Source organism: Oryctolagus cuniculus, chromosome 5 (genome assembly GCF_051225735.1).
Source record: "Oryctolagus cuniculus isolate XC-2025 breed Fujian yellow rabbit chromosome 5, ASM5122573v1, whole genome shotgun sequence".
In the NCBI taxonomy this organism is placed as follows: Eukaryota; Metazoa; Chordata; class Mammalia; order Lagomorpha; family Leporidae; genus Oryctolagus; species Oryctolagus cuniculus.
The window spans coordinates 120,341,153-120,363,213 of record NC_142871.1 but is presented as its reverse complement, the minus strand read 5'-3'; the positions used below and the strand labels follow the sequence as shown (position 1 = coordinate 120,363,213).

At 39.2% G+C, this 22,061-nt stretch overlaps 1 long non-coding RNA gene across 4 annotated transcripts; it reads right to left on the bottom strand.

Moving 5' to 3' along the window:
• Positions 1–774: 774 nt before the first annotated feature.
• LOC149126629 (uncharacterized) lies at positions 775–21,702 on the bottom strand. Of its 4 annotated transcripts, none has more exons than XR_016234034.1 (4): positions 21,458–21,702; positions 19,969–20,047; positions 5,781–5,804; positions 775–1,048 (listed from the first exon to the last, which is right to left on the bottom strand). It is a non-coding gene; the product is annotated as an uncharacterized LOC149126629 (long non-coding RNA). The 4 variants fall into 4 exon arrangements; XR_016234035.1 differs by having other exon boundaries at positions 19,969–20,044; positions 21,458–21,701; XR_016234032.1 differs by lacking the exons at positions 775–1,048; positions 5,781–5,804 and adding exons at positions 14,012–15,730; positions 15,824–15,909 and having other exon boundaries at positions 21,458–21,698.
• Between the last annotated feature and the right edge of the window lie 359 nt (positions 21,703–22,061).

Here is a 22,061-nt window from a genome sequence, read left to right as displayed (position 1 = left end):
GGCTATCCTCCAATGCATTCCAGGGCCACAGCAGAGAGCTGGCCTGGAAGAGGGAAAAACGGGACAGAATCCAGCGCCCCAACCGGGACTAGAACCTGGTGTGCCGGCGCTGCAGGTGGAGGATTAGCCTATTGAGCCGCGGCACCGGCCATGAACACTGTTTTTAAAAATTGTTAAAAATTTTTTAAAAATAAGGAAATACTGAGAAGTCATCACATATCAGAGGAAACTAAGAAAAAATATAACTAAATACAATATAGCATGCTGGATTTAAATTTTGGTTCTGAGGCCGGCGCCACGGCTCAATAGACTAATCCTCCGCCTGCGGTGCCGGCACACCAGGTTCTAGTCCCGGTTGGGGCACCAGATCCTGTCCCGGTCGCTCCTCTTCTAGTCCAGCTCTCTGCTGTGGCCCAGGAGTGCAGTGGAGGATGGCCCAGGTGCTTGGGCCTTGCACCCGCATGGGAGACCAGGAAAAGCACCCGGCTCCCGGCTTCAGATCAGCGTGGTGCGCCGGCCGCAGCGGCCATTGGAGGGTGAACCAATGGCAAAGGAAGACCTTTCTCTCTGTCTCTCTCTCTCTCTCTCTCACTGTCCACTCTGCCTGTCCAAAAAAAAAAAAAAAAAAAAAAGGTTCTGAATAAAGGCCATTAGCAGAGAAAATATTTTAATCCAAATTAAGTTTTTCAGTTTAATTAACAGTAATGACTAATGTTGACTTCTGGTTTTGATACATGTATTAAGAAATAAAATTGTCACAAAATGAAGAGAATATTAATATGAAACTGAATTTTATTCATAACTTTATAATGAATAACAGATGTTTATTTTTTGATAAGTCCTTTTTGCTTTTTAAAGATTTTATTCATTTATTTGGGAGGTAGAGTTACATAGAGAGAGAGCGAGAGAGAGAGAGACAGAGAGAAAGATCTTCCATCCGCTGATTCACTCTCCAAATGGCAGTAATGGCCAAAGCTGGGCCAATCTGAAGCCAGGAGCCAGGAGTTCTTCTGCACTTGGGCCATCTTCTACTGCTTTCTCAGGCCAGCTGGAACAAAAGAGGAGCAGCTGGTATCCACACCAGGTGAAGTCTTAGCCTACTACACCACAGTGCCAGCCCCTAGATGTTTATTTTTAAAGATTTATTTATTTACTTGAAAGGCAGAGCTAATCAGACACACACACACACACACAGAGAGAGAAAGAGAAAAAAGAGAGAGAGAGAAGCAACTCTCTCCTCTGGTTCATTCCCCAAGTGGTTGCAACTACCATGGCTGGGCCAAACCTAAACCAGAAGCCAGGAACTCCATCCAGGTCTCCTACCTGAGTGGCAGGGGCCCTAGCACTTTGGCCATCTGCTGCTTTCCTAGGCACATTATCAGGCAGTTGGATCAGAAACAGAATAGCCAGGACTGGAAGCAGGGGATGCGGGCATCACAAGTAATGGCTTACCCTGCTGCACCACAACAGCAGCCCTGAAACACTAGAAATTTATTAATATATTTAGTAAAGTATGTATATATCCTCCACTTTTGAAAATTCAATGTTTTTGAGAGAATGTAACCAATATCTAAATAACTCATAGATTGGGAGTCTCAGTGTTGTTGTGAAGTCAGTTCTTCCCAATTTGATCTTTAGATCCATGGTAAATCCATATATAATACAAAAATCTTCTTAATGTTAAAATTGATAACAAACTCTGAAAATTACATAGAAAAAGGAAGGACTTACAATAATCAAAACGATCTTTAAAAAGAAGTACACATTTGTAGGTATTATGCAGTTTAATATAAAAAATGACTGAAACTGCAGTAATCCAGATAGTGTGATACTATCTAAGGAAAAACACGTAGATCAGTGCAATACAATAGGTTTTCAGGAGAAGATCCATTGTGATGCTCATCAGATTTTCTACAGTAGCACAAAAAATCTCTAAAGGTAAAGAAAATTATTTTCATCAATTATTTTCAGTGATGCTATAGAAGCTGGATACCTACTCTGAAGATAAATTTCAAATTTTTCAACATATCATATAGAAAAATGGGGTGAGAATTTTATATACTACAACTTTAAAATATATTTCTGAAAAGGTCAAAAGAGAAGGAAGCACTATAAACTGAAGACTGAGTCCTTCACTTTCTTAGGCTAACTCATTTATCAGGGAAGTCAGAGGTTACTAAATCTGAATAGCTACTACATATGAATATCCAGAATTTGTATATCAGAAAGTGGATGGGTTTTACTCTATTTGATACACAGACACATTTTAACATTTTTGATCATTCAACTTTTAAGTTAATATGCTTTGACATTGATAGTACTTCACAGATTTTTTTTCTCTTTTGAAATTAACAAATAATTTATCTTAGAATTTTTGGAACCTTCTATTAGATGAAATACAGTAACTCACTGATAGTAACTCCAAGGTTACCATGTTTCTTCAGCACCTTCCTTGAAACACTTGAGTTTTTCATATTGTATTTGTAGTAGATGTTAAGATTGCATATCGACATGTTTATATATTTAGAGGCAAGGACTATGCTTAATAAACTTTGTATACCAGGAAAGTCCAGCCAGTCACAGGGGTAGGAAACGTACAAGGAGAGGCTTCCCTGACACTTGCAAGCCTTCAACTTCACACTCTTCTCCACTCCCCAAAAGTTGCTTTCTAAGTTTCTTTCTACAAAGAAGCTTAATTTGACTGTCAAAACCACTTACAAAATGTAGATTTATTTTTGAGTATGCTATCTAATTATGCAATTTGCATTGCATATTATTGTACATTCATTTGGAAAATTGCTTGCAAATGTGGACGCTGATGCATCCTTTGTACCACAGAGGTAATTACTACCACAAAGAATTTTATGGGACAACAGAATAGCCAATAAAAGTCAATCATTATAGTGATAAATAAGACCTGAGTTCAAAACACAGTTAACCACGATTTATAAGTATTAGTTACGAAAGACAAAAAGGAAATAAATGGCTCTGCTGTGGCATCTTTCCCTAGGGAGATTTGCAGTATGCCCCAAACCAAACTCTGTAAGATTTTTTTTTGTTGTTGTTCTTGCTGTTCCCTCCCTCCTATCCCCATGCAAAAAGATCTTATTTTCCTGAAATTAAAAATTCTGATGTGTTTCACGTTACAGATAGAGCAACCAGAGGTGTCTTTCCAATGAAATTCAGTTTTCATCTATGTCCACAATGTAGCCACCTCTACATCCTGCTATTGTTCTTGAACTGGATTCCAGATTTCACTATGTTAGTTTCCTCCAACTGCTTCTCTAGCCCATCGCCATAATGGTGACTGGTTGAACTCCAAGATGAGAAGATTTCACTAGAAATTATTATATTTAGATACATGAAAGAAGTCCTTTAAAACCAATGCATCCTGTGGGTATACTCTATTTTTATTTTTATGAGAATGTCTTTGAATAATACAGAACAACTTAGTTTTAATTCACATTTCTGTTAACAATGAACATAAAATATATATTCCAGTATGATATATAGAGTTGTGGTTGTTAAAATGACCAGTCATAAATAGCGATGTCAGTCATTTTAGTCACTAACCTTTGTGACTTAAAAATAAATCAATCTTGGGGCCAGCACTGTGGCTCAGCAGGTTAAAGCCCTGGCCTGAAGCGTCGGCATCTCATATGGGTGCCAGTTCTAGTCTGAGCTGCTCCTCTTCTGATCCAGCTCTCTGCTATGGCCTGGGATAGCAGTAGAAGATGGCCCAAGTCCTTGGGCTCCTGGACCTGCATGGGTGACCTGGAAGAAGCTCCTGGCTCCTGGCTTTGGATTGGCACAACTCTGGCCATTGTGGCCATCTGGGGAGTAAACCAGTGGATGGAAGACCTCTCTCTCTGTCTCTACCTCTCTCTGTAACTCTATTGTTAAAAAATATTTAAATAAATAAATCAATCTCTTTTTAGAGAGTATTTTAATCATTTATGAATTGATAAATTCACACCGATACTAACAGTGAAATACTGATACTAACACTGAAATACTAATTTTTGCCGCCTAAAAAATTTCCATGAGTACTTAGGTTTACTCTAAAATGTAAATTAGGGGCAGTACAATGTTGTGTAACTTTTCACACAATGCAGATCAATTTGGAAAAAGCTGAATAATTCACACAGTAAAATGTACAGATTTGCCTACACACAGATATTAAACTATAGTATTTGTTTGCATATGATCACATTTGTCCCTCCATCTAGTCATCTACACTTCTACCTAATATAGTGTCAGGGACTCAAGTACTTGAGCTATCACCTGCTGCCTTCCAGGTGTACATTAGCAGGAAGGTGGAATCAGGAATGAGAGCACAGAGTTAAATCCAGGCAGTCCAGCGTGGGATGGTGGCATCCCTTCCAAGCAGTGAAATTCTACCAAATGTCCTCCCTTACTTTGATTTTTTAAGGCTGCTAAATCATAGTTATGATACATCCAGCAGTAGCAATGAAAAATGTTTTCTAATCTAAATAATAATATAGGGTACTGGCACAGAGGCGTAGTGGGTAATGCCCCCAGCTGCAGTGCCCGCATACCATATGGGCACCAGTTTGAGTCCTGGCAGCTCCACCTCTGATCCAGCTCTCTGCTATGGCCTGGGAAAGCAGTGGAAGACAGCCCAGGTCCTTGGGCCCCTGTACCCACGTGGGACACCTGGAAGAAGCTCCTGGCTCCTAGATCAGTGTAGCTGACCTGGGAGAGCAATAGAAGATGGCCCAAGTGCTTGGGAGACCTAGAAGAAGCTCCTGGATCCTGGCTTTGGATCAGCCCAGCTCTACTGCTGATGTGGCTGTCTAGGGAGTGAACCAGCAGATAGACAATCTTTCTCTGTTTCTCCTCTCTCTGTCTCTCAAGTAACTCTGCCTCTTAAGTAAATAAATCTTTAATAAAACTTATCATTCCAGAGCTACTATGTAAACATACTTGTAATATATCTGAGAGTAGTCTGTGTACAAAAATTATGTTTTGTAATTTTTTATTAATTTTATAATATTTAATAATTACACTTAACTGGTTAATTTTCAATATATTCAAATTTCTATACTGTAGAAGTGGGTAAGTTTAGTGAAGTGAAAGTTATCTGCATTTGGTCTAAGTAAGAGAAAGAAAAAGATTCACAATGTGTTTCTTTGTGCCTCAAGACTTAACTAGAGATTTTGAGGGGAGTTATTACACAGGATAATTACATTCAATTCTGATAAGCCAGTTTAATAGGAAACTTCTCAGGGGAATATACTTTCCAACAAATAGGCAAGACATTGATAATCACCTAAGCAATAGATGCCAATTCTGTGTTCCTCATCTCTGCATGCATATGCTATTAGTGAATCTGGACATTAGACAGTCCTTTTAGCAATCGTAAAAGCCTATAGAATTCTTATATGAATGTAATATAGTTTAGTTCTTGCATTTTCTAGGCTACATAAAGAAGTGGACCCTGGATTGAACATATACAAAGCCCAAGGAGAAAGGTTGCCTACTGTTATGGCTACTATATAGGATTCGTGTTGCTCTCTCGCTCTCTCTCTCTCTCTCTCTCTCTCCCCCTCTGTCTCTCTCTCTCTCTCTTTGTGATCAGGCCAGTGTGTGCAAAAATATTGCATAATTAATAGGAGCAGTAATCTCTCTCCCCCTCTGTCTCTCTCTCTCTCTCTTTGTGATCAGGCCAGTGTGTGCAAAAATATTGCATAATTAATAGGAGCAGTAATGTGAGGCTACAATATATGCAAAATTATGAAATTTGTAGGGTTACGTACCTTTTGTGCCTAGGATTTTTGTTTCTGAACTCACCAAATGCAATGCCAAGAAAAGGAGAGACAAGATAAAAAAGAATTAAGCAACCAAAGATATACCTGCAACAGGATCATGAAAAGAGTTCTCAACATGTTGCAAATATGTATTTTTCTTACTTTATCAATTATGGGGTAATGTTGGAATTATACTAACCAAGAAGAAAGAATACATATATCTGACAGTTTCTTACCCTTGTCATTTAGAAAGGATGCAGCCAATCAGGAGTAAGAGGTTTTAATATACAGACATCTCCAAGGAGATAGAAACGTTTACCTGTTGGGAGAGAAGTTATAGAATAAGTGTCTGCTAATTGCAAATTTAAACACCCTCTGTGTTTATATTTTTCTTTCAACCCCCTAAAAACATAAAGAACAAACTAAAGCTTAGTTCATCTTATCCGTATGGACATAAGTAACCAAGTGAACACATATATTGATAGAACAAAATATGAATATATCTGAGTAGTTCCAGCATTACAAGAGAAAATAGGAGGTTAGAACAACATGTCCTGAAGGAAGCAAAACTATTTGAAAGTAAATGCAGTTTACATAGATGACTTCTTAGAGAGTCAATAGCCCACATCATGTGAAAGAGCGAAGGTTAAAAGAAAGAAACCATCCAAAAAGAGAACAGCGAATTTAAACATTAAAACCAGGACAACACAAAGACTTAATTTTTTTATGAAGGAAAATCATACTTCCTCCCAAGGAGGGAAAAAAACCACAAAAGAAGTAAGCCTAAGTTTTCATGATAACCATGTAGAGTTATCTACATGGGAAGATAGATATCTTAAAATTGAAGGCAAGTTATTTTTTAAAAACAGAATATTTTACATTTATTTTGTTAACATAATTCAAGCGAGAGGATGAAGTAAAGATATCTATAATCACAAAAATATAAGACTACATGACAGAGGATCTCTCTGAGTAAATAACTCTGCATAGATTTATTCTACCAGAAAGACTGGTAATTTAGGAATTACCAGTCAATATCAATACAATGAGTTTTTGAAACTAAAATCTTGCGTTACAAAGGAAATATTGATCACTGAAGTGAGTTCTTGATTGTGGTTATGAATAGTAACATATAAAAAAATTCATATTGCCTATTCATTGAAGTACTGTTTATTTGTCATGCTGATCTTTAAAGTTGGCTTCCTAGCTAAACTCTTCAACAAATTTAAATAGAAAACTTATTATAACAAACACACAAATAACCTAAGTCTTCATTTTACCTGAATATAATCATATCATCTTTTTCTTTTCAATCTTCATGCTTCTCTTGGTTCTTTGTTAAACTATTTTGAAAGTACTTATAGATATATACTTGAACACATGTTAATATCAGACATTTAATGTTTCCTTATATATAAAAGTATTTCAAGTTTTTACATTATTTTTCAGCTTATTTATAAGATCTATTTACTACGTTTAATCATTTACCTTCCTTTCTTATTGTATTAGAAAATACTGAATAGCTTCTAGGCCTTTTGGCTAAGAGCAAGTGTAGAAAATACTGAAAAATTAGCCAAAGTGAAATTCATTGACTACTACGTGGGATAGTTGGAAATTCCTGGAAATATGTCATTCTGGAATTTGAGAAAATAACAGAACTAGTCAATAAAATATAGAAAAATTCTCCAACCTCCTTCCTGCTTCAGGGTTCATCATGTAAGAGATGTCAAAAAATCACTAAGACTAGTACATTCTCCAAACTAAAGATCAGGGTAAGAGTGATTGAACAGAAAATATTTTGACAATATCTGCCCAATACCAGTCATACAGAACAAAGAAACTATACACTCAGTCATGGTTTCAGTGAGTAGTCCATGACACATTATAACAAAATGTCATAAAAACAATGACAAAGAAAGAGTATTGAAAGGTGACACATTAATTAAAGGGGAACATCAAATCAATGACAAGATGTTTATTATCTGAACCATGGAGGCCAGACAGAAGTAACACAACGTTTCTCCAGTGTTCATAAAAAAAAAATCTCCTGATATACAATACTCAGTGAAAATATTCTCGATAAAAGAATGAAGGCATTCTCAGATGAAGGAAAACGATAATAATTTATTGATAGCAAATTTACCCTTAAAGAATGACTAAAAGAAGTTATCTATAAGTAAGATCTGGAATATCAGAAAAGAAATAAGGATTTTTTAAAAAGATTAGTATTTATTTATTTGGGGCAGAGTTATCAGAGAGAAAGAGAGAGACAGAGAGATAGAGAAAAAGGTCTTCCATCCACTGGTTCACCATCTCAACAACCACAATGGCCAGAGCTGGGCTGATCTGAAGCCAGGAGCCAGGAGCTTCTTCTGGGTCTCCTATATGGGAGTAGGGGCCCAAGCACTTAGGGTTTCTTCTACTGCTTTCCCAGTCTATTAGCAGAGAGCTAGATCAGAAGTGTAGGCAGGGCACAAACTGTATCAGATGTTGGTGCAGCAGGTGGAGGTTTAGCCTACTATGTCACAGCACTGGTGCCCCAAAACAAGGATATTAAAATGAAAAAATAAATAAATATGGGACCTGTGCCAGGACATAGTGGGCAAGGCCGCTGCCTGCAGTGCTGGCATACAATATGGGCTCTGGCTTAAGTCCCATCTGCCCTACATCCAGTCCAGCACTCTGCTATGGCTTGGGAAACAGTAGAAGATGGCCCAAGTGCTTGGGCCCCTGCACCGGCGTGGGAGACCTGGAAGAAGCTCCTGGCTCCTGATTTCGGATGGAAGTATCTGCGGCTGTTGCGGCCATCTGGGGAATATATCTCTCTTTCTCTCTGAGCCTCTGTCTCTCTGTAACTCTGTCTTTCAAATAAATAAATAAATCTTTAAAAATGAATAAAATAAAGGTAGCAGAACATACTAAAGTTGTCATTATTTTCTAAAGTTAAATTTGGTTTTTGGAAGAAATCTTATAATACTATCTGAGGTGGTGTTTAGTGTGCATAGAGGAAATACCTAACACAATTATTGTTTTAAAGAATGAGGGGTAAATGGATCTCTACAAGAGGGAGCTTTCTGTACTGCACTTAATGTTGAAACATTGATATCTCTAGAGTGTAAAAATATATATGTGTGTATCTGTATACTTTAATACCTAGAGAAACCCTAAGAAAATTTTGCAGAGAGATATACACAAAAATATTCAAAATAAATTGAGATGGAATCCTTAATGATGTTTTCTATTATTTCCATTTTGTTCCCCAAAATTGTATTTTCTATGCTATCCTAATAGCCCAATTTGTTTTAAAATAAAATAAAACTAAAGTTGAAAACTAAAAAGAAGTTCAAACAACACAGAGGAAGGCAAGGAAAGAGACAAAGGAAATAAGAACGAAATAAATAAAGTGATGGGAAAATTAAGACTAAAATGCAAGTGATTTTTAAAAGTATGTTTGAGGGAAGCAGAGAATTTCAGGAAGAATTGTGACAGTTCAGTGGGGTAATGAATTTGAAGTGTGAACAAATGAGACTTATTCTATTATAATGTCAACTAGAAAATTATAGTTAGGTACACACAAGGATGTATTGTCCAGAAAGCATCAGACAAAAAGAGTGGTGCTGAGGGTGGGACCCCATACTCTGGTCTCTGGACTGAAATAGACTCCTCACCTGGAGACAAGTTCTCCAAACTATCTATCAGATGCCAGTTAATATTCTACAACCACAAACTTGAGAATAGCTCAATGTGTTGTTAAGTTTTAGAAGTATGTAACAGTCGGCGCCGCAGCTCAATAGGCTAATCCTCCACCTTGCGGTGCCAGCACACCAGGTTCTAGTCTCGGTCAGGGCGCCGATTTCTGTCCTGGTTGCCCCTCTTCCAGGCCAGCTCTCTGCTGTGGCCAGGGAGTGCAGTGGAGGATGGCCCATGTGCTTGGCCCTGCACCCCATGGGAGACCAGGATAAATCTACCTGGCTCCTGGCTTCGGATCAGCGCGGTGCGCAGGCCGCAGTGCGCCGGCCGCGGCGGCCCTTGGAGGGTTAACCAACAGCAAAAGGAAAACCTTTCTCTCTGTCTCTCTCACTGTCTACTCTGCCTGTCAAAAAATAAAAAAATAAAAATAAAAAAAGTATGTAGCAAAGACAGAACACAAAAAGAGAACTACAGACCACTATCTTTGAAGGAATTAGATGCAAAAACTCTCAACAAAATACTAGCAAACTGAATCCAACAGTACACCAAAAAGAGCATACAACATGATCTAGTTGTATTTATCTCAGTAATGCGAGGATTATCCAATACTCACAAAAATAAATATAATATATATTATGTTAATTATATTAATATACAAAATATTTATTATTAGTTGATATATTAATATATGATATATAATACATTATTTATATAATATATAGTATATTGATTATGTATATTAATATATAAATAAATATAAAAATAAATATAATAAATCAAATCCACACATAAAAGAACAAAAACTATATCATCTTAATAGATGAAGATAAAACATTTTATAAGATTTAAAATCTCTTCATTATGAAAACTCTCAATAAATTAGGGATCAAGTAACATACTTCAGAATAATAAAGGCAACATACAAAAAACCCACAGGAAATTTCATACTAAATGAGGAAATGCAAGTCTTTCCCCTCAGGTACAGAACAAGATCAGCAATGTCTACTTTCACCACTCTTTTTTTTTATCTTTGCAGATTTATTTATTTATTTGAAAGTCAGAGTTACAGAGAGAGAGGAAGAGATACAGAGAGAGCTCTTTTGTTAGCCGATCCACTCCCAAATGTCCACATTGGCCAGAGGTGGGCAAGATGGAAACCAGCAGCTGGGGCTCCCACATGGGCGCAGGGATCCCAAACATGTGGACCATCTTCTGCTGCATTTCCAGGCACGTTATCAGGGAGCTGCATTGGAAGTGGAGCAGCTGGGTCTCAAACAGGCACCCATATGGAATGCTGGCATCACAGGCAGCTTTATCTGCTACTTAGTAGAGGCAGGCCCCTTTCACAACTTGTATTCAATATAGTATTAGAACCAAGTGTATGCCCCAGAATCTTTACATAATTTCTTGTTAGTGCATCCTCTAGTGGCACAAAATTTAATTGCATCTGCACTTTGGAAGGCGGTACCCTTTATGAAAGATCTGTTAAAGATCCATTTCTTTTTGTGTGATTATAAGAAAGTCATTTAAAATTGCTGAGCTTAGATGCCCTCATACATAAAACAGGGATAATGAATCCCATATCAATTGTATAGGTGAAGCAATATAATAAAAATTACATAGTGCATTCTAAGCACTCTACAGAAAACTATGCACATGAAGGCAGTTATTTGAAATAGTGATTTCCCTGAGGCATAATTTCAGATCAGAAAACTAAATGCAGTGGAGATTTGTACCTGAGAACTAATTTCAGTGCTTTTTCTGAGATTATGGAGCTTTATTTAAAATACACATGCTTTTGAGAAACCCTCTACTAATATCATCTTTTCTGTAATTTTAGTCAATTTTTATACTTAAAGAAGATCTTATCTGCATCAGTTAACCAACAAATGTAGAACTTTCACATACATCAGAAGAACTAAAGTAAATGACATAAATTTTTGATAGGACAACATTTAGATTAAGTAAAAGAATAGTTGTGACTATTTTCCTCAGAAGCCTTCATAGATGCTGTGTACATATTGTGCCATCTTCTGGCCATATTTTCAAATAACCTTTCAGAAAGAGTGCATTAAAGTGGTAGAATATGGTTGAATTCTGGAATATGAGAGGAAGGAAGGCTAAGTTCACATTAGCCCATTGACTTTACACATGCAAAATTTTTGTGCGGTTTTATCTGCTTCATCCCATAGAAAGATGCAGAAAACTACAAACTGATCCTACGATTGGCAAAGTACAACTTCTTCCCTTTAATGAGAAGTATTTGGGGTAAAATGTCCCAGAAGAGTCCTGGAGCCACTATTGTCTTAGCAATGAAGAAACAATCGTCTTTTTCCAAGCCGAGGAAAACCTGAAACTGAGATGGCTCTGAGAATATTTTGAAAATTCACAGTGACCACTAAGGTGGGTGGATATCAGTCTAGCCATCTTGGATCATTCCATTTTATGTGCCTCCATATTAATCTGTGAGGAACATGACTTTTATTGCATTGTATCTGTAATTGATAACCAAGGATGTGATATGTTCACCCATAGTATCAAATCCAACTCATTTGTTTTGGTGTTCTTGCAAATTTCTCTATATACTGGATCCATTTCTGTGACTATATACTTTCCATGTGAACCAAACAACCTTCAGTGTTGCCCTTTAGTATGCTTATTGTGAATGCTCTTAACTATTTTTGTTCCATAACATAATTATATATATACACACACACAAATTCACATGCATATACTCTTTTCATGACACAATGCAATTTAGCATATGCATCCAATCATGACACTCCTCCCCGACAATGATTCTGGCATCTGCCATGAGAATACTCACATTGTGAGTGATTGTACTTTTGTGACTACAAACACTCTATGCTCAAATGGTTGCGGTCTTGAGGAAGGGGGCAGGGAATATTCCTTTTGTCTCACATAGTTAGGAGATATTTAATGTATTTATCACATTTATTCATCCTTGAAGTACAGGTTCCAGTCTCTTTCTTAACAAGGAATGTGACATATGATGGAAAGAGGCAAAGCATTTTGTTTTATATGAATTTGAAATATAAAGTGAAATATGAGAAGAAAGAGAATTGCAAGCAATCCATCCATGTCATGCTTTGACAAAGCCAGTGAGAGGCAATGGGTAGGCAAGACTTAGCTCTGAGTAGAGTAGGCAAGAAAGCCTTCACTCTGGCCTCAGCTCTGCCCCTTATATCCGAGCTGTCTGACCTAGGCTAACACAAGGACTCAGAGATGCTATTCAGTTAAATTTTGTTAGCCTGAAAACTATACATCACATTATTTAAATATTAAAATATATTAAACATGATACTTAGCTTCAGTACTAGCAAAAATTATAACAATTTACTTCAGGCTGTATCAGGACAGGAGTGGGTGGTAAACTGAAGCTCTTATTCATTAGTAAAAATCTGGATTGGGGTAAGGGTAAACCAAATGAAATTCATCAAGAGCTACTGAAACAAAATAAGGTAAAACATAATCTAGCTGGCATCTCCATCTTCATAACACAACAAGTAATCAACAGGTTATTTTATCTAAGTAAAAGAGACAAGTACCTTTACAAAATTGTATCAACTTTGTGTGATTGCATACAAGCTCATAGGTTGCAGTATTGTAATTAGGGATTTCACTGGTGTTAGGGCAGAGGCTAAATGAAAGAAATTAGCATAGATAGACAACAGTATCTGAAAGGATTAAGAGTCAAATAATCACTTAAACAAGACTAGTGCTGCTAATACTAACTGAAAGAATTAAAAAGGAGAGAACAATCTAACATGAGAAGCAAGATACACAGCAGACTCATAGAATGGCAGAGGTCCTAAACAGCACTCTGGCCTCAGAATCAGCCCTTAAGGCATTTGGATCTGGCTAAAAAGCCCATGAGAGTATTTTAGGCATGGAAAGCCAAGACACTCTGGCAAAAAAACAAACAAACAAAAAAACAACTAAAGGAAAGATCTCTGCGAGTGAGATCCCAGTAGAAAGAACGGGCCATCAAAAAAGGAGGTGCCTTTCTCTGAAGGGAGGAGAGAACTTCCACTTTGACTATGACCTTGTCTAAATAAGATCAAAGTTGGCAAACTCAAAAGGCTTCCATAGCCTTGACAACTCATGACAAGAGCCTTGGGTGATTACTGATGCCGTAAACAAGAGTGTCAATTATTAAATCAACAACAGCAGTCACTGTGCACTTACTCCTCATGTAGGATCTCTGTCCTTAATATGTTGTACTATGTGAATTAATGGTATACTAGTACTCAAACAGTATTTTACACTTTATTTTCTGTGTGGGTGCAAACTATTGAAATCTTTACTTAGTATATACTAAATTGATCTTCTGTTTATAAAGATAATTGAAAATGAATCTTGATGTGAATGGGATGGGAGAGGGAGTGGGACAGGGGAGGGTTGTGGGTGGGAGGGAAGTTATGGGGGGGGTCATTGTAATCCAAAAGCTGTACTTTGGAAATTTACATTTATTAAATAAAAGTTTAAAAAAGTAAAAAAAAATCATTTACTGAGTAAAGAGACTCTTAAGGATATAATCTTTATTTAAGGTATGGTGGTACATTATCAGATACATCATGTCCATTGTTTCATATTGAACATATTTTATTATACTACACATATGAGAGGCAGTGATTGAACACCATGATTGAATTTTATAACATGGAGGAAAGGCCAATGTATTGACCTAGAAAATACATGCAGCTGAGGGAGACGTGCATTCTTGCCATCAACTTTCATCAGCAGAAGTGATGTCAGGCTTGTTTTCATAGTTAATTACCAGAGAGATATGAGCAGCTCTGAAAACATCTTTCCTTTTCTGATAGCCATCATGGATGCCCCAGGTTGGCCCATGTGTTCATTGTCACCTTAGCTGATCTTGCTCAGTAACCACAGATATGGCACAAAGGAGTATATCTACCCTTCCTCCAAGAAACCAGTTGATATTTTGTATGAATTGTGACTCATGCCTCAGATCAAAAAAAGTAAAACTTAACTTTAAGGATAGACATGTACTAACTAACTGCAAAGTTAATACAGAAAAAAATACAAATTTTCTTGTTTGTTTCCTTCTTAAATCTTGTCTTTCTGTCATTAAGTTCTTAAAAAAATACTCTTATGCTGTTGAAATAAACAATGTGTTTTCTCTTCTCATGCTAGTTCAAGTTTGTTTCCCTGATATATCAGCCTGAAGAACCTACATCCATGGCAAGAATACTGGTAGGGGCTGGCGCTGTGGCATAGTGGGTAAAGCTGCCACCTGCAGTGCCGGCATCCCATATGGACACCAGTTCAAGTCTCAGCTGCTCCACTTCCGATCCAGCTCTTTGCTATGGCCTGGGAAAGCAGCAGAAAATGGCCCATGTGTTTGGGCCCCTGTTCCTGCATGGGAAGACCTGGAGGAAACTCCTGGCTCCTGGCATCAGATCGGTGCAGCTCCAGCCATTGTGGCTAACTGGGGAGTGAATCAGTGGATGGGAGACCTCTCTCTCTCTCTCTCTCTCTCTCTCTCTCTGCCTCTCCTCTCTCTGTGTAGCTCTGACTTTCAAATAAATAAATTAATTAAAAAAAGAATACTGGGGTCAGCGCCGCGGCTCACTAGGCTAATCCTCCGCCTTGCGGTGCCGGCACACCAGGTTCTAGTCCCGGTCAGGGCGCCGAATTCTGTCCCGGTTGCCCCTCTTCCAGGCCAGCTCTCTGCTGTGGCCAGGGAGTGCAGTGGAGGATGGCCCAAGTACTAGGGCCCTGCACCCCATGGGAGACCAGGAGAAGCCCCTGGCTCCTGCCATCGGATCAGCGCGGTGCGCCGGCCGTAGCGCGCCGGCCGTGGCGGCCATTGGAGGGTGAACCAACGGCAAAGGAAGACCTTTCTCTCTGTCTCTCTCTCTCACTGTCCACTCTGCCTGTCAAAAAAAAAAAAAAAAAAGAATACTGGTAAATATTTCTGAATTTTGACATTTTACTAATGATGTACAGATATACTTAGTAATAATAATGTAAAGACAATATGTGTAGTTTTTCAGGTATTGGTTAAATGGCATTTTAAAGACAATAATGCTTGTCTCAATGAAGTAATATTTGACTTTCATTCTAGAATTCTGAAAAAGATTATGTTTCTTTATGGGAATATACTTCAAAAAGCTCTGAGTGAATCTGTAATGCCTACTCAACAAAAGTAGAGATATTTAGATGACTTTCTTTGGTGCATGGTACAAAACTACCACTGAGGTAAGAAGTGTCCAAGCAATCTGTAAAGATAAAAAGGTGACTTTATTACAAATTTGATAGTTTGCATAAAAACACAAGGTCAATATTGCTAGACATAATTAAAGTAAACACACCTGTCTTTAGGATGCTTTCAGCATGGGTTATCAGGAAACAGGCATGTTCCCTGTGTCCAGATGACACACATCCATGTGCACAGGGCCTGGCAAACAACAGAAGTCGGGCGCAGAAAATGAAGCTGACATGAGAGAGCATCATTTTCTTTCTTTATTGTCAGGATTCTATTTTTTTTAATATTTTGGGTTTCTGGGTATAGTTTTGGTTTTAAAAAATTTAAAATCCGTTTGTGGAGGATATAAAGGATAATTAGGGGCTAGCGTTGTGGCATAGTAAGTTAAGCGGCTGCCTGTGACACTAGCATCCTATGCTATCACTGGTTGATGTCCTAGCTGCTCCACTCCACTTGTGATCCAGCTCCCTATTAGTGGCTTGGAAAAGGACCAGAAAATGGTCCACATGCTCGTTCTCTGCTATGCACGTGGGAGACCAGCATGGAGTTTCAGATTCTTGGCTTCTGCCTGACCCAGCCCCAGTTGGTTGTGGCCATTCAGGGAGTAAACTGGTAGATGGAAGGGCTCTGTCTCTGTCTCTCTGGCTCTGTCTCCTTCCTTTCTCCGTAACTCTGCTTTCAAAGTATAAATGAATCTTTTTTTAAAGAAGATATTTGACTTTCCCTGTTCTTTGAAAAACCCGCACTGCCAATTTATTGATCTAGTCCCACCTTGTCTCCCAGGATTATAATTTTCCAGTTCCACATTCATCCAAAATTCCACCTCTATCTACTTCCCACATGTAGGGTTCTGACAATAGAGTGGCCATGTCTTCCAATGCAGGACGCTCCAAAGTGTATAGAAATTGAATCCAGGAAGTACACTCAACAAGGCACCCACCTTCCTCTGCACAGTATCTGATGCTCTGCTTTCAAAAACACTCCACTTATATCTCAATTATTTACAATAAGTAAGTGGATAGAGCTTAGGAAAACACATAAAAGTGTATTCATTTCTTTCCTTTAATGCATAAAGCATCAATAGTACCCAGCTCATGTCATAGAGATGCTTCTCTATAGTAGGCAATATAAATGTGCAATAACTAGGGCCATCCGGGTTTCTACTGTGATTCAGTGTTGATCTGGGTAACTCCTGAGGTAAGCTCATCCTTTCATTAGGGATTGTAGTGAGAAGATAAAGAAGAGGAAATAAAACCTCAGGGTTTCCTGCCCTAACTGTTCATTCTAGTGAGCTTTAGAAACCTCCAGATAGGCAGGGGGTTAACTAGAAAATTGGGGCTACTCTTATGCTTCCCTAATGAAACAAGTTGGAGTCACCACACTTTGAGAGAAGCATTGAGTTAGAGAGAGAGAGACAGACAGACAGAGAGAAAGGTCTTCCTTTTTCCGTTGGTTCACCCCCCAAGTGGCTGCTATGGCAGGCGCATTGTGGCTGGCTCACTGCACTGATCCGAAGCCAGGAGCCAGGTGCTTCCTCCTGGTCTTCCATGCGGTGCAGGGCCCATGCACTTGGGCCATCCTCCACTGCAATCCCTGGCCACAGCAGAGAGCTGGACTGGAAGAGGAGCAACCGGGACAGAATCCGGCGCCCCAACCGGGACTAGAACCTGGTGTGCCGGCGCCACAGGCGGAAGATTAGCCTAGTGAGTCGCGGCGCCAGCCGAGTTAGTGGTCTTACAATGCTTCCTTTTAGGCAGATAGACCAACTTTCTAGAACCCATGCCCTGCTTGTATGTTGCTGGGACTGCTGAAGTCTCCAAGTGCCCCAGAAATGGCACATAAAAATGCTAAGTATGGTGCAAATAAATAAGATGGAGAGGAAATCCAACGAATGATATTTTATTTAAAAATTCTATTTGCAAAGAGGATCTTTTAAAAAATACAGTAACACATTAGACCACAGTTACTAGATTGGGTTTAAATTTGTTTTTGCTTTTTTATTATTGTTTCAAAAGTGTTTTCTCCACTATTTAGCAAAGAGACTAGTGAGGAAAGTCAGATCAATTCACAGAAGATAAGAGTCATTATTTCCCCTACACTTTTCAATGTACTGCTAGCCATTTAGCCACCTGGAGAGGCTGGCTGTGTTAACTGCCCCAGGTCCTGCTGTTGCTCATCTGCAATTACAAAAAACCACCACCCCAATTTTCTTTGCTCCTGCACCCAATGCTGCTGTCTAATGATCTTTAAATAGTTACTTATACTTGCTAGTTATAAGTAATGAGGATAAATGGGAGAATGGGAAATTCATATATGAAAGTTTGAGAAAAGAAACATGGGTGGGCATCTGGTCCAGCCTCAAATTATGTCACTGCTTGCGATGCCCAAGTCCTACATTGGAGAGCCTAGAACGAGCCCTAGCCATTCCACATCCAATGCAGCCTCCGGCTGGTGCATGTTCTGGGAGACAGTGGAAGACTGCTCAAGTGACTGGGCTCCTGCTTCTCATACAAGAAACTTGGACTGAGTCCTGGTCTCTTGCCTCAACCTTGTCCATCCTTGGTTGTTGCAGACATTCAGGAAATGAACCAAAGGATGGAAGAGCTCTCCATTTGTCTCTCTCTTTTCAGGTAAAAAAATAGAGAAAAATTGGAATTAATATATTATATAAAAAACTCAACAAGTTACCTTCTTGAAAATATTCAGTATGGGGAAAATCTTTATTTCAAAAGTTTTTGGGGGTAGCTAAAACAACTTAGTTTTCTTCAATTGTCTGCAAAAATTATATTCAATAACCACTGTCTAAAATGGCCAATAGTCCATAGATATGGAAGTGCTATCACCACTTTTTCTTACGTTGTAATAAAATATTCTTGTACATGTTTTTTTTTTTAAGATTTATTTTATTTATCTGACAGACAGAGTTACAGAGAGAGGTAGAGAGAGAGAGAGAGAGAGAGAGGTCTTTTTCTACTGGTTCACCCCTCAAATGGCTGCAATGGCTGGAATTGAGCCAATCTGAAGCCAGGAGACAGGAGCTTCCTCCAGGTCTCCTATGTGGGTGCAGGGGCCCAAGGACTTGGGCCATCTTTTACTGCTTTCTCAGGCCACCACAGAGATCTGGATTGGAAGTAGAGCAACTGGGACTTGAACCAGTGACCATATGGGATGCCAGCACTGCAGGCCAGAGCTTTAATCCACTGCGCTGCTGTGCTGGCTCCCATTAAATGTTTTTAATATCTATTTGTAGTGGATTACTAATGGCTTTTCTGGAAAGTAGCTGCAAACAACCTAACTTATATGGTCATCATATTGTCATGAGATACATTTGTTTTGAAACCATGAACTTTCTCTATAAAAGCTCAGTAGAGGGTCCCACATTGTGACATAGCAGGTTAAGCTGTGGTCTGCAGAGCTGGCATCCCATATGTAGGCCGGTGTGAGTCCCAGCAGCTCCATTTCCAATCCAGCTCCCTGCTAATGTGCCTGGGAGGATAACCCAAGTGCTTGGGCCCCTGAAACCACATGGGTAACCCAGGAGAAGCTCCTGGTTCCAGGCTTCAGCCTGGCCCCACCGTGGTCATTGTGGCCATTTGGGGAGTAAACAAGCAGATGGAGGACCTATCTCCCTGTCTCTCCCTCTCTTTCCATAACTCTGCCTTTCAAATAAGTAAAAAATATATCCTTTTATTAAAAAAAGAAGCTCAGGGGGCCAGCGTCGTGGCTCACTTGGTTAATCCTCTGCCTGCGGTGCTGGCATCCCATGTGGGCACCGGTTTCCAGTCCTGGTTGCTCCTCTTCCAGTCCAGCTCTCTGCTGTGGCCCAGGAAGGCAGTGGAGGATGGCCCAAGTGCTTGGGCCCCTGCACCCACATCAGAGACCAGGAAGAAGCCCCTGGCTCCTGGCTTCTGGCTTTGGATGGGCGTAGTTCCGGCCATAACTGCCATTTGGGGAGTGAACCAATAGAAGGAAGACCTCTCTCTCTCTCTCTCTCTCTCTCTCACTGTCTATAACTCTACCTGTCAAAAAGCTCAGTAGACTGTTTATCACACATTACCGAAAGATAAATATATTCCCAGCTGAGAGCTGCATAGAGTGAAAACTTTCTAAGTATCTGGTTGATTTTCCTACCATCAATGCATTTCTTAACCATTAAATTATTAGAGCTTTGATTCTTTAGTTTTTCCAGGTTACTTAACAATCCCCTGGAAGTTTTGTCTCCAGAAGTGAACCATTGAGATGCAAACTTACCTGTATGTTCCAGTGCTGCTCCCTGTTTTCTGTTTTGACAACACTTGGCACTTTGTGCAGCATCTTCACTCCAGTTCTGCTGTGGAAGAGTAAAAACTAAGCGTATACGATCTCACTCAACTTTCCATAATAAAGTTCCATTAAGTTTTTTTCTGAAAATTCAAGCCTCGGCATATTTCAACTTCTAATCTAAAAATCTAAACAATGAGATTATTCTTAAATATTATTGAAGCAAGAATAAGACAAGAATTTCACTTTACTGCATTAGTTCTCCAATTCATAAATTCAAAATTCCACAATAGCATTCAGATGCAGCCTCTATTTCTCATACAATATGAGTTAAAGAGATACTTCCAGTAGATCAGTCCAAGATAGAAAACACCAGTCACTCATTCCCAATTTTGCCTAGGATATGTTACTTAATCTCACAATATCTCAGTTCTTTCATCTGCAAGATGTGATCCATAATTCACAACCAAAAGTTTGTTGAAAAGGCTAAATGTGATAACACCTTCTATGATTGTTGTATGCTAAGTCTGATACTATATTCTTAATAAATAAATGAGAGTTGTGATTAGAAACTCGTAGGGTGTTGGGCAACAACATTTAAAAATATAAATAGTAAAAATTAATAGCTCACACAACATATGAGGATCTAAGCATGTACACAATTTCTCTTTATCCTCACAACAACTCCACAAGGAAGATACTATTATTTTCCCTATTTTGAAATTAGGAAACTAAGGCACAGATGCATTATCAGGTGCATGTCAGCAACAGCTCTTCTATATTTAAGGTGACGGGTAGGACCTCTTTTTCAGTGGGTATAGGATACATACTCTGAGCATTCTTTCATCTTCTCTCTACATCCTCTTAAAGGACTACCACATTATATGCGTGGAGGTTGCTTTTTTTAAAAAAGATTTTCATTTGAATCGTTTAGCTAGGCTTTAAAATAATTTCAGGATGACAGGTTAACTTTAGCGTGCAGTATTTTCCTAGCCAGCAAGAACTACGATGTGTATGTGCTGCCATCTCGTGGTAGTAATCTAGAATTACACATTACGCTAAGGAATTTACTGAGCTGAAGTGGAATTAAGTAACTCATTAGACCGCTTCTGAGTAAACACACACTTTGAATGTTTTTCAAGCAGGAAAAGACACATTTATTTCATGGTCACATCTAACTAAAAAATTCTAGGCAGCCTAACACATACTGTCAGTTCATAGGTTCTCCCTGAAGCAGGAATATAGTTGTTCTCACTAGTGAAGAACTGGTAAAGAAAATTTGACTGCTATGACCAGGTTACCCAATACTGCAAACTGGAGCATGTCTAGCTAAACCACAGCTGGCTACTTGCAGTGAGAGCGCCGGTCTCTTTCCGCATGGAAGGACGTACTCTCCCGGCAGGTCGGAGTCTCCTCCACAGACATCTTGCTCTGTTGTCCTCCCTGAAAATGGCGCTAGTGTAAGGATACAGCCCCTTACCTGGCCAGCCGACATTCCAGAGCTGTAGAATGCAGAGGTCAGGCTGCTGTTCTACGGCTCAGGGCAACTCAGAACAGCCCTACTGTTATAGCTTTCCATGGGATAAGCCGCGGCTTGCACCGTGATTGCATCACAGACCAGTTTCTCCCTGGGCTTCCTCCTGCTCTGCCCCTACAGGTAGGTGCAGCAGCAGACATCCTGCCCGTCTCCACCCCACGGTCTGCTTATGTGATTGGCGGAAACTATACCTGCAACACGTGGTATATACAGTCTGCAGTGCAGACCACTTTGAGGAAGCTGTCTAGGACACTGCCTCTGACTAATGTGGGTAAGGTATTTCCTTCTATGGCAGGCACCCAGTTAAAGTCACACATAAGTATGCATGACCGTTGCAGCAATGTTATGAAGGCTGGCTTGAAGGAGTGATTGCACTGAATCAGGTTCACACTGTATGTACAGATACTCTTTTTCTTCTTTTTTCAAACATTCTTCCAGCAGTTGTGTTTGGCTCTTCATCCCACTGTAATTCTTTCAGTTTTGCCTCACACAGGCATTTGCTTATAAGACAGCTTACTGGGGCAGGCGTTTGGATTAGTGATTAAGC